The sequence below is a fragment of the Sceloporus undulatus genome, chromosome 3 (genome assembly GCF_019175285.1).
Source record: "Sceloporus undulatus isolate JIND9_A2432 ecotype Alabama chromosome 3, SceUnd_v1.1, whole genome shotgun sequence".
Lineage (NCBI taxonomy): Eukaryota > Metazoa > Chordata > Lepidosauria > Squamata > Phrynosomatidae > Sceloporus > Sceloporus undulatus.
This window is the reverse complement of record NC_056524.1, coordinates 69,707,859-69,729,863: the sequence shown is the minus strand read 5'-3', so window position 1 is coordinate 69,729,863 and position 22,005 is coordinate 69,707,859. Positions and strand designations below refer to the sequence as shown.

Sequence of the window (22,005 nt, the reverse complement as noted above, 5' to 3'; positions counted from 1 at the left end):
GAGTCAATCTTGATTCGTGGCGACTCTGTGTACGAGACATCTCCAAGACCCCTTGTCCTCCACTTCTCTGCTTAGCTCTTGTAAATTCAGGACTCTGACCACCTTAACTGAATCTAGCCATCTGGTGTGAGATCTTCCTCTTTTTCTACTGCCTTCTACCTTTCCTAGCATTATTGTCTTTTCTAATTATTAATGCCTTCTCATGATGTGGCCAAAGTATGACAGCATCAATTTAATCATCTTGGCTTCTAGGGAGAGTTCAGGTTTAATCCGTTCAAAAATGCTTTTGTTTGTCTCTTTGGCTGTCCAAGTTATTCTCCGCACTCTTCTCCAGGACCACATCTCGAATTAGTTGATTTTCTTTTTATCCCCTTTTTTCTTCACTGTCTTCATTTGATTGATTCCAGTGGGAAAAACCCACAGCAAACGCCAAAAGCCCGGGGTATTTTAGTAGTGGTTTTCAGAAGTTCCTTTGCAAAGAATCGATCCTGGCCTTCATCCAATAAGTGGGAACACCAGATCGGGATCGATTCTTTCAGAGGGGAGGGGCAAATGGCAGATCTCCCTCCCCAGAGATCTCTCTACACAACCACCCACACAAACAACACAACCAGTAACGGCGCCTTTTGGGTTCTTTTTTAAATAAAGTAATAAACTAATTCAAAATTAATAGATTGGCAAAGCAGTTACTTGCAGACACAACTAGCTGCTAAGCCACTCTACCATTTTTGTGATTAGTTTTGCTTTTTTAAAACGTCTCCCCCCTCCTCCTCACCAAGCCCCAAGCCCCCCATCATCATCTTCCTCCTCCTGCCTCCTGCTTCAGCCAAAAAGAGCTAGGCTAACTCTTCACCAAAGGGCCTTCTCTACTGCTGCGCCGAAGTTGTGGAACGACCTGGGAAGAGATCCACCATATCCCCACTCTTACAGCCTTCAAAAGGCTCTTAAAACGAATCTTCTCACAAGCCTTCCCAACCTAAAAATTCTAGCTTCCTCCTTTGTGTAGTGTTACGAAAGATCTCAGTTTGTGAGTGTATGTCTCTCGCCGCCCACCAATTGTTTTAATTTAAACCTATGCGGTATAGCATTTTATTGTTTTAAACTGTGATTGTTTAATTGTAGTTTTAATATTGGGGAGGGGGTTGGGAAGGGATCAATGAGTATTTTATTGTTTTCTAATGCATTTTTACTGTTGTAACCCACCGCGATTCCAGTGATTGGGCGAGCTATAAATAAAGCATATATTATTATTATTATTAGATATTATTATTATTATTTAGGTGCTTGTGCCATCTATTGATTTTGCAATTGATTTGTAATTTTTGTATTAAAAAAAACCCAAAAGGCAGCACGGGGGGTGTGTGACATCTCTGTGACCTCATGAGTTGACACATAAGCAGTGCAGATGAGAAACAACAATTGTGTCAAAAAAGCCCCACTTGCACTGAGGTAAGGAAAAGATCCCCTTTATGTGAAATAGGGACTTTTACCAAAGCGGAGCAAAGCGCACAAAGGACCTTTAACCTTTGGGAACCGATTTAAACTGCAAGTGGGAATGACCCATAGTGTTGGGAATACAACTGATTGGACAATACTACCTTTAGTGTCAGTTGTAAATCTTGACCCTTTAGAATCTTGTCTCGTCTTTCATCACTGACTTCCATTCCTAGTCTTCTCTTATTCTTGACTGCAGCTCATTTATGATGTGTACCCACCTCGATCCTTCGGGGAGAGGCGGGCTATAAATATATTATTGTTGTTGTTATTGTTGCTGTTGTCAGTTTGACCCAAGATATGGTTCTTCATATGAATACCCAAAGGAGTGTTATAATTTTATCGTTCAGTTTGAGTCATTTGTGAAGTTAAACAAACAAACAAAAGTAGTTGGTGGACCTTTGCTGAGGACACAACCACCTAAAATGGTATTTAATAGAAATCATATACTATCAGTTTAATCCTAGTATGTTTTATTCAGAAGAAAATTCCATTGTGCTCTGCAGCACATTCCCTGTAAGTGTGTATAGGACTTTACATATACTTACTTGTGTCATGAGTCACACATGAGACTAAGGCTACGTGAAAAAAAGCATATCATGTTTTTCAAACTGAATGGAAATATTTCCTTACCTCAAATATTTGTAAGAACTTTCTGTCAGAGATGGGAGTTGTAGCTCTTCACCTCTGGCCGAACTCACCACCTGGTTGTGACACCGCGCGGACCAGTTTTGGCCAGTGGTTAAGCTTAGCAGAGTTACAGAGAATAGGCTGAAGACCCGACAAACTCTCCAAGCCTTCTCACTCTTGCTTCCACAGAAGTCTTCACCCTTCTTCAGGATCCAGCTGGTTCTTGTAGCTCACCCAAGACACCAGACAACTCAGAAGTCTTTATAAAAGATCTACTTTATTCTACTAATACAGCCCAAAACTATCCACTCAATCCTCACCACTACCCACTACACCCCACAATACATTGGGGATCATAGTCATTATTTATAGTCAATGCATGGTACCACCCACTGTTGTCTGTTTCCACCCAGTAGGCGTGTACATCATTCCTTGGTTCTCTTGGTTCATCCTACATTAATGATTTCATCATCTCAGCCTTGACCACTTAACATTGAGGTGTGTCCAATATCCACTTTGCATCTCTGTCCTTGGCAGTTAGGACTTGTTAATGTATTACCATTACACCTGGTGGTTCTCAATTGGCTTCTGCTGAGTCACCCTGACTCTCACATACATGTTTTTATTCATTTACTGTATATCCCATGTTGCTTTTTTCTTACAATCCCCTCCGAAATAAAATATTGTATGTGGCTTACATGTCATTCAACCATTTGTGTCAACCTTTCATGTTTTTCTACTGTAGTGCTTTGTAAACAAATCGCTATGTTATTTTGTGTCTCTAGGTACCTCAACTCTATTTCTCTTTTTGAACCATGTCTCTACATTTGGGTATCTTACACCCACATATTTGGTCTGTCTTCAAACTTTCTGTTTCAGCCATCGCTATGCATGATTGTGAATTTCTTGAATTTCTACTGGAACTCTGAAATTTTCATTTAAGTCAATTAAAAATTGTTCAAGCCATTGTACCTCGTTCACTATTTCGTTCAAAGCTGCAATTCTGCTTCAGAAGTACTTAGCGCTACGTTTGTTTGTTTTCTACTTCTCAAACATTGGACTTTCACTATATTTGATGATCATTCCTGTTACTGACTCTTGTCTCCAATCTGATGCAAATGAACTGTCACAAACAATCTAAGTCTGCATTACGGCTTCTGATAATTAACTTCTTGTCTAAATTTCCTTTTAAGTATCCCAACAAGTGTTTCACAGCGTCCAATCCTCAACCTAGGATTGCAAACTCTTCTGAGAATGTTTTCACGGCAAACGCAATGTCTGGTCAGTGTGGCAAGAATGAACTGTAGTGATCCTATTTGCTCCTAAAAGTTTTTGTCCTCAAAATCTCTGGTTGTTGGTACAGAAATGAAACCAGTAGTCATGGGAGCTTTAACTATTTAGCATTCTGTAGACCACACTTTTCAATCAAGTTCTCAATCTTCTTCCTCTGATTAATAAACAATGTCCTCTTGTGTCCACTCAACATTAATGCCTAAATAAGACTTCAACAAACCTAAATTCTTCAAACAAAACTTCTGACAATTCTCTCTTGACGGATTCTATTTCCTGTTTTGACTTTGCTGCCACGCAACAGTCATCCACATAAATCACCAACACTATGTCTCCTTTTGTATAAACACAAGCATCTGCCACGCTTCTCTTGTATCCTAACTAACTAACTCGCATTAATGCACAAATTCCAAGCTCTGGCCCTTTGTTTTAAACCATATAATGCCTTCTTCAATCTATAAACTTTCTGACTTCCATTCTCCTCAAACCCTTGTGCTGTTCCATAAAAATTTCTTCATCTAAGTTGCATTGATATTTAAAAGATATACGCTCGTATATCAAAATACAAAATTGCTCTACTGATTAAATTCCTTCTTGCTGGTACAGCTAACACATTCTCAAACTTTCTGGCTTTGCTGTTGGAGAATAAGTCTTGTCATAATTCTCATACTGGCTGTTGAGCAAATCCCTTAGCTACTAATCTAGCTTTGTACTTAATGCTTCCATCAGGCATTCCTTTCCTTATACCCATTTGCAACCTATCACTGCCTATCCTTAGGTCTATTAACAATTTCAAACACATCCTGTTCACCAAGCAACTAAACTCACTTTCCATTGCATCACACCCATCTTCCTGTTCCTTCTCTAGAAAAGGTTTCTAACTCTTCAAAACTCTCAGGCTCTTCTACCACTGTGTACAAGCTCTTGCCTGTGTCACAACAAACCTATTGGTGACTTCAACTCTGTGACTACGCCTGGGTATGAATCTGTCGTTCTGCTCTCTCCTCATCACTGTCGCCTAGAAGTTGTTGTCTTTCTACTAAACCTCTTGTCTTCCGTCATTCTCGTTGTTACGGGTCTTGATTGTGTTTCTCCATCGGAGGTACTACCACTACTGCTAGTAGAGGCTTCTGGCTGACTGAAACCCCTCCGTTTCCTGAAGTTGGTTTCAGTCTGTGCTTCCTGCTCTCCTTGAGCGACCTACCTCAAGAACACTTCTTGTTGGCATGCAGCTTGTCCCGCCAGCATGTCTCTCAAAATTTGCAGACCTGGAGTACTGTATCTCTTTCCTTTCATAAGAACTTGTAACTGTTCCCGAATATCCCAAGACATTAGCCTTTTGTTTTTGGGTTCTCCTTCCTCCTAAAACATGCAGTATGTACACATGTGCAAATTGACCAAAAACTCTTAGTATATTGAAATTTGGCACTCTCCATATAAAAACCTGTAGGGAATGTCTTCAATCTCTGAATGGTACAACCTATACTTATGTGTATGGCAGTCAGGGTTGCTTCACCCCAGAAGCTGTCTCCAAATCCTGCATCTGCCATCAAACACACAGAAATCCTTTTATGTCTTGGATTTTTTCTTTCTGCTAAACATCCTCACGGGGACAGCAGGATTTTGTGGTTTTCATGTCTTATCCCACTTTCTGGAACCAATTGTAACACTGGTTGTTTAAAAATTCCCACCTCTATCTGTAACAATTGTCCCAAACTCTGCTACAAATCTTCTTTATCATCCTTACCCAGGCTTTCAAACTTTGCCAGCGTTCTGCCTTATTTTTCAATATTCTTACATATGCAAATCTTGAAAATCTATCAACAATTTACCAGGAAATATCTGCTTCCCCCTAGTGAAAACACAATTGCTTGGGCTACATCAGCGGTAAAATTGAAATGGTGGCTTTGAGCTATCCTTTTGGACTTCTTGGCAACTGGATAAGCTTGGACCTTCACTTGATTACATACAGTACAGTCTAATATTTTTTACATTCTGCCACTTTCAAATCTGGAAACATGCTTATTAAACTCTTAAACTCTTGAAACTTGCATGGCCAAATTTTCTATGGAGCCAGTATGCAGTCTTTGTGCAACGGAACATATCAATTTTGTAGCATTCTCCACCTTATAATATCAACATTTCTTCTAGAAAATAAAGCTATCTTTTTTCAAGCCTAGCCACGCAGTTCCCCATTTAAAGTTATTTTACATAAGTTCTTTCAAAAGTGACTATGTAGTCTCTGTCGGTTAATCTGCCACTGATAATAAATTGTTTCTAATTCTTCACATGCAAAACATCATTAAAGTTTTCTTTTAGCCCTGGAATGTAAACTGTTCCCATTTGATTTATAGGTGTGGAGCTCATTCTTGTCTGCGAGAACCACGGCATTTACGTGGACTGCTTCTTATCACTAATTAAATTAAGTGGTTACACATGGAGGTCGAAGCTCCTGAATCTACAAGCCATTTAGAGTTTGCTTTTGCCTTTCCTTAATCATGGTTGCAAACACCTTATTATTATTCTTAGTGTCCTTCAAAAATGGCGGCTTGAATTGCTTCTGTCTCTGGCCGTGCCATCTGCTCTCTTGCTGCTTCTTCCAATAGCCAATTGTTTACAGTTTCCTGCAGATGTCCAATCTTCTTGCAGTAGAAAACATTCTTTGCTCCCGCGAAAGCTGCTTGGTCCAGCCCAGCACATAAGGCTTGGCTTGTCTCACTTGGCAACTTTTGGAAGTTGGAGCATCATTCCTCTCAGACAGTCTCCTCTGGTCTCTTCCAGAATTCTGGCCACAACTAAATCTTCGTTAGTTCCTCTGCCGGTAATTTTTTTGTAATGCATTAGTAATGTTGTCCCAAGAAATCTAGGGACTCTAACAATATAGCACTGCTGTTTCTCTATTAATTTCCACTCCTCTAGCTCAGCCTGCACAAACAGTCTTGCATAGTTTTTAAAATGTTCTATCAACACACTGCCCTTTTGCCATCTTCTGGCCTATAAATTCTCTTAGACCATACAATTTTTGCAAAGGCATTGAAGGAGGTGTGTAGTCTTTGAGTGTGTTCCCACACATCTCTCACCGTCGCCTTATTCTTACGTCTTAATTAAGTCTTCTTCTAACATTAAATAAATACAGGCTTTAGCTTGGAATCTCTCTCTTTCATGGCTGCATTAGCATCGGCTGCCAACCCGGCTTCAACAGTGGGGCCCATAAGCTTTCTTTTTATAGTAGGGACTGGGCATAAACTTCCAGTGGGTAGTTGGATTGTTCAATTTGCTAAACTTCAAAATCTCCATCTTAACTTGTGCAGTGACTCAATTGAACACAGTCCTTCGAGTATGCACAGCAGACCCCTTTCGGCGTTAATCAAACACTGGAGGAGTTACTCATGGAGCTTATCAGTGCAGCGCAAACAGCTTGCTCTGATCTGTCTTCCACTCTCTGGAACTTTCAGCTCTGTGGATGCTGGGTGCTGCAGTATCTGGGCCCATAACCCTTGTCAGGGATGATGGGAGTTGTAGCTCTTCACCTCTGGCTCGAACTCACCACCTGGTTGTGCACCGCGCTGACCAGTTTTGGCCAGTGGTGATAGCTTAGCAGAGTTACAGAGAATAGGCTGAAGACCGACAACTCTCCAAGCCTCCACTCTGCTTTCACAGAAGTCTTCACCCTCTTCAGGATCCAGCTGGTTCTTGTAGCTTCACCCAAGAACACCAGACAACTCAGTAGTCTTATATAAAAGATCTACTTTATTCTACTATATACAGCTCCAAAACTATCCAACCAACTCCTCACTCAATACCCACACAATACATTGGGATGCATAGTCATTATTATAGTCAATGCATGGTACCACCACAGTTGTCTGTTTCCACCCAGTAGGCGTGACATCATTCTCATTGGTTTCTTGGTTCATCCTACAATTAAGGATTTCATCATCTCAGCCTTGACCACTTAACAATGTCAGGTGGTCCAATTATCCACTTTGCATCTCTTGTCCTTGGCATTAGGACTGTTAATTGTATTACCATTTACACCTGTGTGGTCTCAATTGGCTTCTGCTGAGTCACCCTGACTCTCACATACAGTTTTATTTCATTTACTGTATATCCCATGTTGCTTTTTTCTTAACACTGTCTTCCGGGGGTTATAAAGGAGTAAGTATTTTGTGTGATGTAGTGGTTTGACTGTTGGACTACAGCTCTGAAGATCAGGGTTCAATTTCCTGCTTAGTCATTAGGTGACCTTGGGCAGGTCACATACTTTCAGCCCCAGAAAACCTGTGAAAAGATCACCTTAGAGTGGTCATAAGTCAGCAACAACTACATCTACAACTATTTTATGATAGAAAGTGTGTGCCTTCAATAAGCATTTCTTCTTACCTTTAAGGGCTGTTCAGTTTAATGATGAGGAAAAATCTTCAGCTCCAAGGCAGCATCTGACAAAAGCCAGAGTAAGAAACACTTTTAGTGTACTCCAAATACAATTCCATTCCTATAAACAAATACATAAATGGGAATGCATTAGTACATGGTTCTTATGACAAAGAACTCTCCCTTTGCATCCTTCCTTCTTGAAACATATTTTTAAAAGCAAACCTGGATAAAAACGTGCTTACTAGATTTTTCTTTTTTGTAGTCTCTTCCCCCCCTGAGGTGTCTCCAATATCAGCATTCTCTGTGGAAATGATGCAGTACTAACAACAACAAAAACTGGAAGCTGTGTTTAAATGGTAGTTAAGTGCGCAATTCAGAACTAAACAAGAAATTAAGTTAATTGCATAAACACATTTTTTGCATTCTTGTTATGCAAACAGCAGAACCAGAATACCTAGAACTTGAGAACCTGTACAGCAACTGGTTTAACTTTTTTTCACCCCATCCTGAGCCTAAAAATACCATCTTCACATAGTAGTTTGTTGAAGTTCCTTCCTGTTATTTATATGCCTCCTTCCTCTAATTTTGCTTTCAGTATAATATGTCATACACACAAATTAAACAGGGTGATAACATGCAGCCCTGGCTGACCTTCATTGCCAATGGGATACCATTCTGTTTCTCCATTTTGAGTCCTGACAGTGGTGCCTTGTCCAGAATACAGGTTACAGATCAAGACATTCAGCCAAGGTATAAATACACCAATGTTGTAGCACATCATTAAACTCAAAATTCATTATGCTCAAAGGCAGTACATACCGGTCTTTCAGGTGCCCTCATCACTTACCCAGTGTCATCCTGTGGAGTTACATGGCTGAGGTGGGATTAGCACTCCAGCCTCCCAGTTCACCATAGAAATTCACTGGATGACTTTAGGCAAGTCATATGCTCTCAGCTTCAACTACAATTCCTAGGTATTCTTTCATGGTAGAAGGGGGGGTTGGACCCCTTGGGAATCCCTTCGAATGCTAGGCTTTATCCATGGCAGAATTCCTGCCATTGCACCCTATTCCACCCCTTCTTGAGAATTCCTGCTTGGCAGAAGAGCATTGCCACTTGGCACCCCATCCCTCCCCTTCTCATTTGTGAGGGTCACACTGTCTGAGCTTCAGGGGCAGCCCATGGCAAAACTCCTCTTTATGCCAAGAAAACCCTCAGTTTGTCCCATCTTCCAGTGCAATCCTGATGTTGAACAGGGGTCAGACTACATGTCCTCTAGGATCCCATGTATTCCTATGTATTACTTCATAGCAGAAGGGGATTGGACTGGATGGTCTTTGAGGGTCCCCTCAACTCTACCATTTCTTGCTGGGGCTTCAATCAAAGTTTATTAGTTGAGATTGGGGTTTGTTTTTTTCTTTTGTGTGTGTGTGTTCAGGTTTTTTCAGAGGAATGTTCTTTAAACATCTGCTAAACTTCCTTTTGACATGGTAATTGAGTTTGAAATGAAAAGTAATTAGCATAAATGTTTGACTTGTCTTTTATTGTCATTCTGGAAATCTGTGAAAAATATTTCTCTAGCTGCTGACAGGGAGGGACAAAATCACCTTTTGAAAGTGGGACTTGTGAAACAAATATTTTTTTAAAAAAATTCTCATCAAGTTCTCAATGAACAAGAAGAAAAACATTGGTTTGTCAAATCACTAACTATAAGAGGCTACAATCAGAACAGAATTTGGAGAAACAGATTAGTTCCCAACTGGCAAAGAGGTCAGGTAGGGATGCATTTTCTAACCATATTTGTTGAACGTGTGTGTAGAAAACATCATAAGAATAGCAGGATTAGACTCAGAAGAAGAAGGTGTGAAGTCAGGAGGAAGGAACATCAACAAACTAAGATATGTAGATAACACCATGTTACTAGTGGAAAACATCACAAACTTGGAACAATTACTACAGAAGGTTAAATATGTAAGTGCAAAGACAGGCCTAATGCTGAACATAAAGAAAACAAAAATAACGACAGTGGAAGAAATACATAAGTTCAACCAAGACAAGGAAGAAACTGAAATAGTTCCCATACCTAGGATCAAACATAGATCAGAATGGAGATTGCAGCCAAGAGATAAGAATAAGACTAGGGATGGGAAGGGCAGCTATGAAGAATCCTAGATAAGATCCTAAAGAGTAAAGACATACAACTGAGCACCAAAATCAAAATGGTCCAAACCATAGTATTCCCCATCATCATGTATGGATGCGAGAGCTGGACAGTGAAGAAAGCAGATAGGAAGAAAATCAACTCATTTCATATGTGGTGAAGGAGAAGAGGGTTGAGGATACTATGGACAAATAAATGAATCCTTGAACAGTTCAAACCATAACCCTGGAAGCCAAGATAACAAAACTGAGGCTATCGTACTTTCACCATATCATGAGAAGGCATGATTCACTCAAAAAGACAATAATGCTTGGAAAGGTGGAGAGTAGTAGAAAAAGAGGATGACTACACACCAGATGGCTAGATTCAATTAGGGAACTCATGAGCATGAATCTGTACGACTTAAGTAGACCAGTGGAGGATAGGGAGGTTTGGAGATGTCTCATCCACAGGATGGCCATGGATCTGGGCTGATTCGAGGGCAGCTAACAACAACAAAGTGCATCAATTTCTTTTAGAGTGAACCATAATTTCTCATGATCTACCCAAAGGCTTTGCTGTAATGAATAAAGTGCAGTTTAGTTTTCTTCTGAAAACCATGAACAATATGATATGCATATGACACCATATTACTACCAGAATATAGCAAGGCTTGGAATGACTACTGATTAAAATTAAGGAAGAAAGTGCAGAAGCAAAACTAAAGCTGAATATTAAGAAAACAAAAACAATGATCACAGTTTATTTATATAACTTTAAAGCAGGTGATCAAGGCATTTGAACAATTAAACATTTTCTATAACTTGGCTCAGTCATTAATCAAAATGGAGATTGTAATCAAGAAATAAAAAAAAAGACTAAGACTTGGAAGATCAGCCATGAAGGAACTACATAAGCTTGTGAAGTAATAATAATAATAATAATAATAATAATAATAATAATAATAATAATACTTTTATTTGTATACCACCCTTCCTCCAGATCAAAGCGGTTCACATATCATAGTTATAACATATTACAATACAATACAATACTATACAATACATCAGAAATTTCATACAGATTAAAAACCTTAAAAACAATATACCAAACAGTCATGCTATCAGTTTTGGCTAGGCATCCTGGTCTTATAGGGTGTATATCTCTATATAGAGTTAGAAGGAAGTTAGAAGTATAAAGATATGTCATTATACAGTGTGCCCTTGGCTTACGCGGGGGATCTGTTCAGGACCCCCCTCCCGCAAAAGCCAAATATCGCGTATGATTGAGCCCGTTCATGCGGCAGTGCAGTGGCACGTGCCACGGGCATGCACCCCATTCATTTGAATGGGACGTGCGCCCCGTGCATTCCGCACACTCCCACACGGCTCTACACAGCTTTGCGCGTATATCAAAGTCAGAATCATCATAGTATTTCCAGTTTCTATGTATGATTGCAAAAGCTGGACAGGGAAGAGAGCGGAGAGGAAGAAAATCAATTCATTTGAAATGCTGTGCAGGAAGAGAATTCTACACATATCAAAGACCACCAGAAACACAAATAAATGGGTCCTAGAGCAAATCAAGCCTGAACTCTCACCAGAAGCCAATAAACTTGGATTATTATCGTTTAGAAAAATATAATGAGACAGTGACTGACTCACTGAAAAAAGAAATCATGTTTGGTAAAGCTGAAAGTCAAGATAAGAAGCCAAGAGAGAGAGAGAGAGACAGGAATAGAGCCAGAATCATGAATGCAACTGTTGAATGATTAGTGTGCAAAGAAAAAGAGAAATACTGTAATACTTATTGCAGAGAGATAGAAGCTGACCGCATAAAACAAGAGACCTCTTCCACAAGATCTGTAAAATCAAAGGGAAATTTAAACCAAGGGTGAGGATGCTGTACAATAAAAAGAGGGACATAATACATGACCGAGATAAAATAAAAAGATGGTGGAAATAATACACAGAACAGAGGATGGCAATGGCAAACCGTCTCTGAGGAAACCTTATGATCAGTTTGCCTTAAGGTCACCATAAGTTTAAAAGAAATGAGTTGGAGGCACACAACAATACAGGATGACCAGATGTCCTCCTTTTTAGGGCATATCCTACATTTCAACCTTCTGTCCATGAGGAATTCCAAAATGTTTTCCCTTATTAGCATGACTAAGAAGCATAAATTTACATCAGTATTTTTAGCTTTTATTTGATGATGCCCTACATTTTTCTTGAATGCCTACATTTTGCGGTGTCTTGTCCTTCTTTGCAGTTAGGACATCTGGTCACCCTGCAACAACAGCAACAACAAGCAAATGCAGGAAGGATGGTGACTGCAGTCTGAGAAAGGAAGGGGTTGAAGAAGAGAAAATAAAAATCAAACTGGGAATAATAAAAAACAGAGAAAGTTAAAAGAATTAAGTGTAAACACAGGGAAGCATGTTGGAAGGTAGGTACAGTTCTGGGAATTGTAGTTTGTTGTTATTAGAAGATAGGGCTGAAGAACAAAAGTGAAGCAGTGGAGAGAGAGAGAGAAATAAGGAGGCTTGCTCTCACCTCTTTCCCCAGACCCAGTCTTTTTAACAACAGCAAAGTTTAGTAATGTTTTGTTCCACAACAACACTGGAGCACATCTCTTCTACCTGGCCCATGAAGTGTGGGGTTTGGGGTTTTTGTTTATTTATTCTATTCTATAACACAGCCAAGGAGCTTCTGCCTAACCATCACTGGCCTGCCCTGGTGCCCACTCCCTTTTTTTCTTTTACACCAGGTCCTTATAGGTGCTCATCCTTCTTCGAGATCCCCCAGCTTCTTGAAAACAAAAAGCTCTTCCCATTTATTTATTTATTTATTTTCCAGCAATTCTTAAGCCTCTGGCTGCTCTTTGAACCTTCAAAACGCTGGGGTAGATAGGAGGTGATGCTGCTAATTTCTTGCCTTGGCATCCTGGGGAGTAAGCACTGAGCCTGCCTCCACACTGAAGAAATAATCCAGTTTGACTCCACTTTAACTGCTATGCCTCAATGCTGCAGAAGTTTGGGCATTGCAGTTTGTTGTGGCATCAGAGCGGATCCCAGAATACCAAAGTACTGAACCATGGCAGTTAAAGTGGTGTCAAACTGTATTATTTCTGAAGTGTGAGGGCAGACTAGAGGAACAGCATCCCTAGGAGAAATGGCAAGCACTGCCTATCAGCAGGTGAGAAAGAAAGAGGAGGCTCAGAACTTGGGACTTTATCACACAGGGAAAGTCGGGGGTTTAAACAGGCATTTTACAGTGACAGTTGCACAATCACAGCTAAGATTTTCACACAACGTCACGATTAGAGAGGACTTATCCCAGGAATAATCAGGAATGTTCCAGCAACAAATCACTCACAGGGAAATCTACTCTACAATCCTGTGGTAGTCCTGTATGCCACCTTTAAACAGACAAGGTAAACAGCAGCTTCCTCCAGGATCTGTTACTGAACAGGTATAAACAGTAAAAGCCAGACAAAAGAGGAAAGTTACCTTTGTAGGTTTCAAAAACAAAGATCTGTAGGTTTGGCCCCTAAATTTGAAATAGCAAGCAAAGTGGAGGCTGGTAAAAGAAAAGAAAAATCCCTGGATTTTGGAAGAAGCTTTTAAGTGGTCTCTAGAAGAATTCAAAAGTTGTTGTTTGCTTATGCAAGGTTTTCAAGACCTGGTTGCTTCATGTCGCATGTGCATGTTGCTAGTTTTGAATGAAAAGTCTGCTGAAACATATATTTTTTGGTGGTGGTGTATGATCCTACCCTATTCTTTCTATGTTATTTTTGCCACTGGTAGCAAATTTTCTGTTAAAGGAGTAATGTCCAGGAACACATCTACTTCATTAACTGAGGAGCTTATCACCCAAGCTTTCTTGCTCAGCTGGAAGTTAAGCCCAACCTTTCTTGCTCAGCTGGATTCTTTCTGGCTGAGCAAAATTCATGCACATTGCCTGGCTCAGGGATGGGTTAGGGTCGGCGATGGCATGGGGCCGTCTTTCTGACAGTTTAGCATGCAATAAATTCCATTTTCACTCAGCCATACACGTCCCCTGCCCATGCACAGAACGGAGACAAAAGTGTGTGTGATAAGCTCCTGAGTTATATCTGTATTCTAAACTGTAAAACAAAAAGCACGGCTGGGTTGGAACTGTTCTTGAAATGAACTTCCAAGCAGAGCAGAACTCTAATTGGAAGCTTCATTAAAATGTCTTTCACTCTCCACTTACACTCTCCACTTTAAACAGGCACAGGCTCACAGACTTTATATTAATGTCTATGGACCTCCACAGTGAAAAAAAAATCAGAGAGAGATCATGATACATTGTTCTGTGAGGTTCACTTTTATATAGGGGGGTTCTGACAATGTTCACAAAAATTAGTTTCCAGTTAGAGTTTTGCTATGCCTGAAAGTTCCTTCAAAGTGGGAGCTGGTCTGTTAGTAAAGTCCTCAAGTGTGTGGTCTGGAACTGGTACAGTGTTTCATATAACCCTGCCACATGGGGAATATTAATCTGGTAAGAACATCTGGAAAAAGACCAACCTAAAACAAGGATGAATTCAAAAATAGTGGTTTGGAAATGGGTGTAGAATTGGTTTTCTAATCATCAAAGGCAGGAGACATAGAAGAGCCGTACCCTAGCCTAACATGAGCATACAAATAATCCCTAAAATAGTTGGGGGGGTGTTGTATTTTTTAAAATGCTGCCATAGAAATAAAGGAGCATAAGAAGGTGTTTTTCATAGCCTCCTAGCCACCTCATGCAAGAAGGCAAGCTAGTGGTTTTCAGATGTTTTGGACTATAGTGCCCATAGTCCCTGATCAGTGACCATTCTGACTGTGCATTAGGTAGCCTTCAGTCCAAAATATCTGCAGGGCATTGATTTGTTTATCTGTGCCATACTAGAAAGGCTTAGCTCTGTCCTTCATTTTTCCTCTGGTGACTAGCCCTCTGCCCCACCGGCTCCAGGGACCATCAGCCACCACTTCTTAGTAACTGTTTTTAACACTGCTTATAGCCTTGGTCAGTCAGTGTTTTGTTTTACCCACTTTCCACATCTCTGAGCCCATTACTCCCTTCTCCCATTGTTACTTTTAGAGCCTCCTCAGTTTTGCAGTTGCCCCATGCAGTTTGGGCTGGATTAATGAACAATAATGCTAAAAAGAAAGAAAATCCCTAAGGAATTGTACAATCAGTTTACAGATTTCAGTGGAACAGCTATATAATGAGAAAAAGACTAACGGTGTCTAACTTAGTCTTTCATCAACACATGAGGCTTTAAAAAATAATAATAGGGAACTCAGGTCCTGAGATTTTCTACTCTGAAATAAGGGCATCCTTATACTGCTATAAATGTATGTAAATTGAAATCCTTATTTATCAGAGGTTTTGATTACATGAATATTTTACTGCTCCAGGAGCTATTCATTCAGAATCTACCATTCTTGTATTACTTTATCATGATAATAGGTATATGTGTGACAAAGATAGAGAAGTTGTGCTTTCTCAGAAATTGTGCACAAAATTCAGAGATCTTCCATTAAGATCTTGTCTCTGTGTATGTCTGAGAGTGTGTGGGAGAGAGAGAGATGAATGAAGATATCTTTCTTTGCTTAAAACTACAGTACCTGTTAGGACAATACAAACAAGGACATGTGTGGGGATATACTTTAGGCCTGAGAGATTTAATTTATTTTTATTTGAAACTCAAGATCCACTAGCCAGGGCTTTGTGCAAAAAGATCTATGCTTAGAATTAAAATATTTTGAGCCCAGAAATTTATTTTTAAGGACTTCCCTGCCCTTCCACACAAAAACCAAATGATCATTTTGCCAAGCTTTCAGCAGCATAGCTTGGGAGGGGGATCATTTTGTTGATGATGATGTTAAAAAACTGGAGGTGAGGAATGCTTGCGGACCTACTGGGAAGCACACAAAAATCTACTAGTAAATCAGATCTACATTCTGCTCACCCATTATACACTAACTAGTGAATACAGCACTATTGATTTCAACAGAATTAATCTGTAAGACACTGGTTAAGACAAGCCCTACATCTCTGTATAATGAGATGGAAATTGATCAAAAGCCAACTCCACTTGCTTACTTTGCTGCTACAAGCTTGTATCATGTCTATTCTGAGACCATGCCAGTCTTTCTCTAGAAACAAAACTCCACTAAATTGTTTGCATACATATACACTCATGCACTACAAAGCATATTCCATTCTTGACTGCACTTTGTCAAGCAATAGAAGTTGTCCAAATATTGTCTTTACAATTTCTGTTTTATATAGAACTGGAATTGTAAAGATATTTTCAGACACTTGTATACTTACTATGTCTACAAATACATGTTAAAGATATGGGTTACAGGTATTATTAATATGAAATACTCAAAATTGTAAGATCTAGAAATATCCTAGATGTTTTTATCTAGGTCACTTGCCTTCTGCAATCAGGATGAAATTCCATGAACATTCATACCTGTATCTTTAACTTCTCTGGGCAATAGCACCTTGCTAGATGGTTGAAATCATGAAAATTCTGTGTAGGAAGGATTGTTAAAAGCTCTCATCAGCCCCATGGCCTCAGCCTTTTAAACATTTTTAAAACACAACTTCATTTCTAACCCCATTGATCAAAGTGAAATTTATTTGGATTGTGGCTATTTATTTGTACGTTACTATAATTTTTACATGAAAGAATCTGTTTGCATGAGCAGAGATGTATGCAGATGTATGTCCCTTAATTAAGGTACACTAGATGGAAAGGAAAGCAAGGCTTCTGATTCTTGGATAGCTGTATAGAAGAGAGAATTTTCTGCAGATGCAGCTTTTCTTATCTGCAATATTCCATCCATAAACTGCACTCTTGGCCAAAATGCCCTCTTCTGTGCTGCTCCACAAGGCACAAGGACTCTGGCTCAAGTACCTTTGTCTAACTCCCAATTAGATGGTTTTGGCAATTTCCTTTGAATGAACAGAATTATATCTTTCAGGTTTTTTCCTAGGTGGCAGAAAGAGATCCATATGACAGCATAAACATGTGTCCCTAATTAATGAAAACTAGTAAAGCTTATAGGAGTTATAATTAAAATATTTAACTACCACTGTCCCAGATATACAGAGACCTATATAAAATACCCAACTTTCCTTACCTTCTTCTTCTGGAGGCACTCCTTGGATTTTCTAGCCATGTTGCATGAAAGCTTCAGTGAGTTGTTTCAGATCTTGAGAAAAAGATTCTAGTCTCTTGTGTTCATTTGTAGATGCTCCCTCTTCCATCAAGGGGACCAATTTGATCAGTGACTATCTTCACAAGCTTTCTCGACTGGAAGGGCTAAATAGCATCTGTAAAGGAAAAGCTCTGTTGTAAATCTCTTCCTTCTTCCCTCCCCCAGGTAGCAGACAGTACCACCACTGCAGTGTGAGCGGCAGCAAAAGGGAAGTTAGGAACTGTCTACAAATGTTCTCACTTTGTATTCAAGGAAAAAGAAAAACTCCACATGCCTTCAATTGTTGCTAGAGAATGTAGAAATTTCCTCTGAATGACTAGAAAAGCTTTCTTAAATGATCATTCTCTTCTTATAGGAAAGCATCAGTCACTGTTAGAAAACAGATACGGTACCAAAACATTATGAAATGTGAACATTTCCTCTGTTTAAAGCATTCTCATGTATGATAGCCATATATTCACTTGCTGGCAATCCAACTGAATCCACTGAAGAAATGCAGGAATAAGCTTGCATTGTAAAGCACATTTTTGTGTTTCCTCATACGCACCCCTCTCCTTTACACAGACCATAACATATGTACTTGGCAGGAATGTACAAAAAGATTAAAATAGTGTTCTTTTGCTTACTGCCTCTGCTACTGGCATCTCTGTTTACATCTAAACTGTACAGAAGAATGCATCTATAAACCTGTGCTTGAATAAATCAGAGTCTGTTATTTGCCATCAAGCCAGTTTCAACTAATGGCAGTTCTATGCATGAGAGCTTTCTATGTGATCAGGTTATCAACAGGTCTTTATTGATGCTCAGATCTTTGAAATTCTGGGCTGTCTTTGGCTTGATTGAGTCACTCCATCATAAAAGGGTCTTCCTCTTTTTCTTCTGTCTTTCCGATTACTAAGTGTTATCATCTTTTCCAATGAGTCAATATGTTTAATCATCTTTTCCAATTACAGAGCCAGCAATACCAGAATCTTAAGTAGAGGCATGACAAATACATGGTAGCTTGTATTCAATTAGACAATGTAAGGAAATTCACTTGAGAACACTGGTATGGCTTTAGTGTAAAGAAAACTTTTTTTAAAAAAAATATCACAAGTTTTGACAGAATCAAAAGACCTGGTTAGTGCACTGCCCTTAGAACTGGACTGGTGGGATAATGTGTTAAGATTATGAATAGCAATTACAGAACAAGAAAAGACATAAGTGGGATATTACAGTTTACAATATAAGAAGCAGATAAGACAGATGTGCTCCTGGTCAGTTGAGGGGAAGGGTTCAGCCCAAGCTAGATGGGTTTGCACTCCCCTTAAAGATGTAGGTCCACAACTTGACTGTACTCTGGACTGAACTCTGAGCTTGAAAGTTCATATCTGGTAGTGGCCAAAGTATATTTGTACATTTCAGCTTTGTGTGCCAGGTGTGTACATTCCTAGAGACACTGAATATGCCCATGGTGATATATGATTTAGCTAGACACAATTTAAAGTGCTGGATGTGAACTATAAAGCCCTATATAATTGAGGTCCAGGTTGTCTGAAGGGTTGTATTCTCCCATGTGTGCCTGCCTGTGTTTTGAGCTTTTCTGGATAGGCCCTTCTCTCTCTCTCACCATCTTCAAAGGTACACCTTGTGGAAAAATGGAAGAGTCTTCTTGGTGGCTGCTCCCAGCATCTAGGATTGCATCTGCATTGCAGAAATAATGCAGTTTGACACTGCTTTAAATGCCATGGCTCAATGCTGTGGAATTTGGGGATTTGTAGTTTTGTGGAACATTTAGTCTTCTCTGTCAGAGAGCTCTTTGCCAAAGCAAACTACAAATCTCAAGATTCCGTAGCACTGAGCCATGACACTTAAAGTGTTGTCAAACTGCATTATTTCTGCAGTACAGATCCAGCCTAGACCTCCCTTTCTGGAGAGGTTAGACTGTCACTTTCTTGTATCTGTCCAAAAGCAGGTGAAGACTTTTTCCTTTCAGCAAGCACTTGAGGGGTGATTACTCAAGGCAATGAGTTTTTCAGAATGTGCTATTCTCTTTGCTGTTTTCTTTTTAATTGTCATATTTTTAATTCTGTGGTTACTTTAATTATACTTTTAACTTTTCAGTGACAAGAACTGTTTAGCCCTTATGTATTTAAAACTTGATAGGCTGTCCTGAATCTTGGACTGGGAAAAAGGTGGGAAATACAGTAAATAAATCTAACAACAATTACAAGCTATCCAAATATATATAATCTAAATGTACAACATTATAGAAGTAAAATTAATATGAGATCATGAAAGCCTTTGGGGGGAAAACATTTTAACTGAGATTTAAAAAATAGTAATGGAAGGAGGAATCGAAAATATTCAGGAAGACAATTCCAGGAATAGCAGGCAGCAAGAGGGGAAAAAAACAAAGCTGAGCCAACCCTTGGTCAGGAAGAGTTCCTAGAATGAAGAGTCTATTTAGGGCAGTAAAGAAAAATGCAGGTTAAAAATTCCTTCATTCTAGGAACTGGCTTAATCAGAACTGGCTTAATCAGCCAATGAATACGAGATGGGCAGTGACGTTATCAAAATGAAGGACCAAAAGGATAATCTTAGGGCTGGTACAGACAGCTCTAAAGGGGCAGCTTAACGTTGCCCCTTTGACCGCTGGATTGGGACTGTGGCAACCACACACTGCAGCCCCAATCTGGCATTTTTCCATCCCCAAAAAAGAGGCAAAACGCTGCTCCTTTTTGAGGTGGAAAAAACTGCCCTTTTGCCACAGTGGCAGCTCTTCTGCTGTCCTGTGGCATGCGGTGTCTGAATGCCATGCCCCCATGCTACCCCCAAGCCAGCACTTACTGTCAGTTTGTTTTTGCCCTTAGCTGCCAAAACTTGAATGGAAACCAAGAGATTAAGATGAGTTAATGGAAGACCAATCAAAAAGTACAATAGAATAATCAAGGTGGGAAAGGATCTAAAATATTTGTAGAGAAAAGTTTTAATTCTGCCAATATTAAGAGAAAAACTAACATCACTTAGCTTCAATGTCAACATGAAGGACAAAAGACCACATGAAGAGTAAAAAATAAAAGTAAGACTACACGCTTCTTCCTCATGATTGAGGGGACTTTGTAATGCCTAATACAGCTTTAAATAAATTGGGGAAAAACCAGAAGAATAAACTGCTTGGCAAGATCAAACTATGTAATCGTATGTTCTATTTACTCAGAAACATGTCCCATTGTGTTCAATGGTGTTTACTTCCTACTGTGTACTTTAGGTTTGTAACTTAATCCTAGACATGCCTACTCAAAAGTGAACATCCTTGAATTCAGTAGGACTTACTGTCATGGAAATATGTAAAGAATTACAGCCTAAATCTCCTTGTCATCTTGCATTCACCAGCACTGGCAAGCCAGATGTTGCTGAAAGGCACATGAAATGTGAACACCTTTCTTCTCTTCACTGTTTGGAATATTCCATTTTAAAGTATTTTTCCTTATTTCCTTACGAGATGTTAAAATAGCAGATTCCCTCCCTCCTTCCATACCAGCAGCTTGTTGTTGAAAGCAAACTAGAAAAAGCTGAGTTTGTACTGCTGGATCTAAAGAATAACAAAAATGTCTTCTGTCACATTATTCTCTCCTAGACATGAGACAGTACTACCACTGCAGAGCAAATAGCTACAAATGGCAAGTTAGTTTTTGAGTGTTGATTATCTTTTTTGATTGCAAATCTACAGCACTTTATAAATAAAGCATAATAATAATAATAATAATAATAACAACAATAACTTCTAAAATTCCTTAACGTTATTTTTAAAACTAATTTACCATTTTCTATTTATCTTTGCCAAAGACTCCTTTTTTAGCCTAGCCCAAAGTTTAGGTGAAATTCTGGATATGGATAATATCATTTCTTGAAACCTGTCCACCATGTAGATAATGTGTGCTACAGAGATTAAATGCACAATCAGGGTGTTAGATTTAGATTTAAATCTAAATGCACAATAAGGAATTTGTTTTGCTTGTGCGCTAAGGCTCCAATTGTTTGCAAAGCCAGCTTTGAGTCCAGAGACTTGAATGGAATTTTAGCCTTGCAGAAGTGTGCAAGGCTGAAATCTAAAAACTCATGGGCTATGTTCAGCATATGTTTTCCCTCAAGGTTACCCTTCTGTTTCAGGGAATGCTAGGAAATGACATGTTTTGCAAGCATTTGAACTGCAACACTTTTCTACTTGTGATCCTTCTTCGAGAAAATTCAGTGTTTGGAGGGATTTTTGTGATTGTGTAGCATTTCTTTTATACCATCATTTTGAAAGGATTGCAAACTATCTGCTCTTCCAGAATAGATGTAAGGAGCTGAAAAGGACTTAAATGTCTCTCAGCCTTGGTTTCATTGTGTTTCTCCATATTTAGCCTGCATTTTCTTCATGTCCTTGTTTCATTTTGGGTTGTGAAACTTTGTTCTCTCATCCTGCATTGAAATTTGTATACATTTTCACACATTTTTCCTAATGTAATGCATTTTCCCCATTGACTAAGTCTCATTTGTGTGAGTTTTTAAAATTGTATATGTTTTATCCACTTGCATTTTAAAAATATATAACATGTTTTGCACATCATTTATTTGTCCAAAATGTCTTGCAAGCCTTTCCATTGTGCATATTCTCAAGACAAGATGTATTTCTTTCTTCAGCAAGTCTTAGTAGGTACAAAGGGGCTATTTTCCTTTTAACTGTTGAATCCAGACAAATTCTTTCCCCTACAAATAAGAAAACATTTTTGCCTCTCTAAACCACCATTCCCATGTACCATTTTGCTAGCTTTTTGTTCAATGTTTTTTTAGTGGTGAG

At 39.2% G+C, this 22,005-nt stretch overlaps 2 protein-coding genes across 3 annotated transcripts in view; one reads left to right on the top strand and one right to left on the bottom strand.

Moving 5' to 3' along the window:
- The window catches only part of LOC121925556 (beta-1,3-galactosyltransferase 5-like), a 29,819-nt gene extending 12,471 nt beyond the window's left edge, over window positions 1–17,348 (bottom strand). For both annotated transcript variants that reach the window (XM_042457833.1, XM_042457832.1), the window contains exons 1-2: window positions 17,103–17,348; window positions 7,798–7,909 (exon numbers count right to left, since the gene is read on the bottom strand). The gene's annotated coding sequence lies outside the window, so the exon portion shown is untranslated. The remainder of the gene's footprint in view (window positions 1–7,797; window positions 7,910–17,102) is intronic.
- HMGN1 (high mobility group nucleosome binding domain 1) overlaps window positions 1–22,005 on the top strand; it is a 1,114,480-nt gene that overhangs the window by 970,241 nt on the left and 122,234 nt on the right. The gene's annotated exons all lie outside the window — the stretch shown is intronic.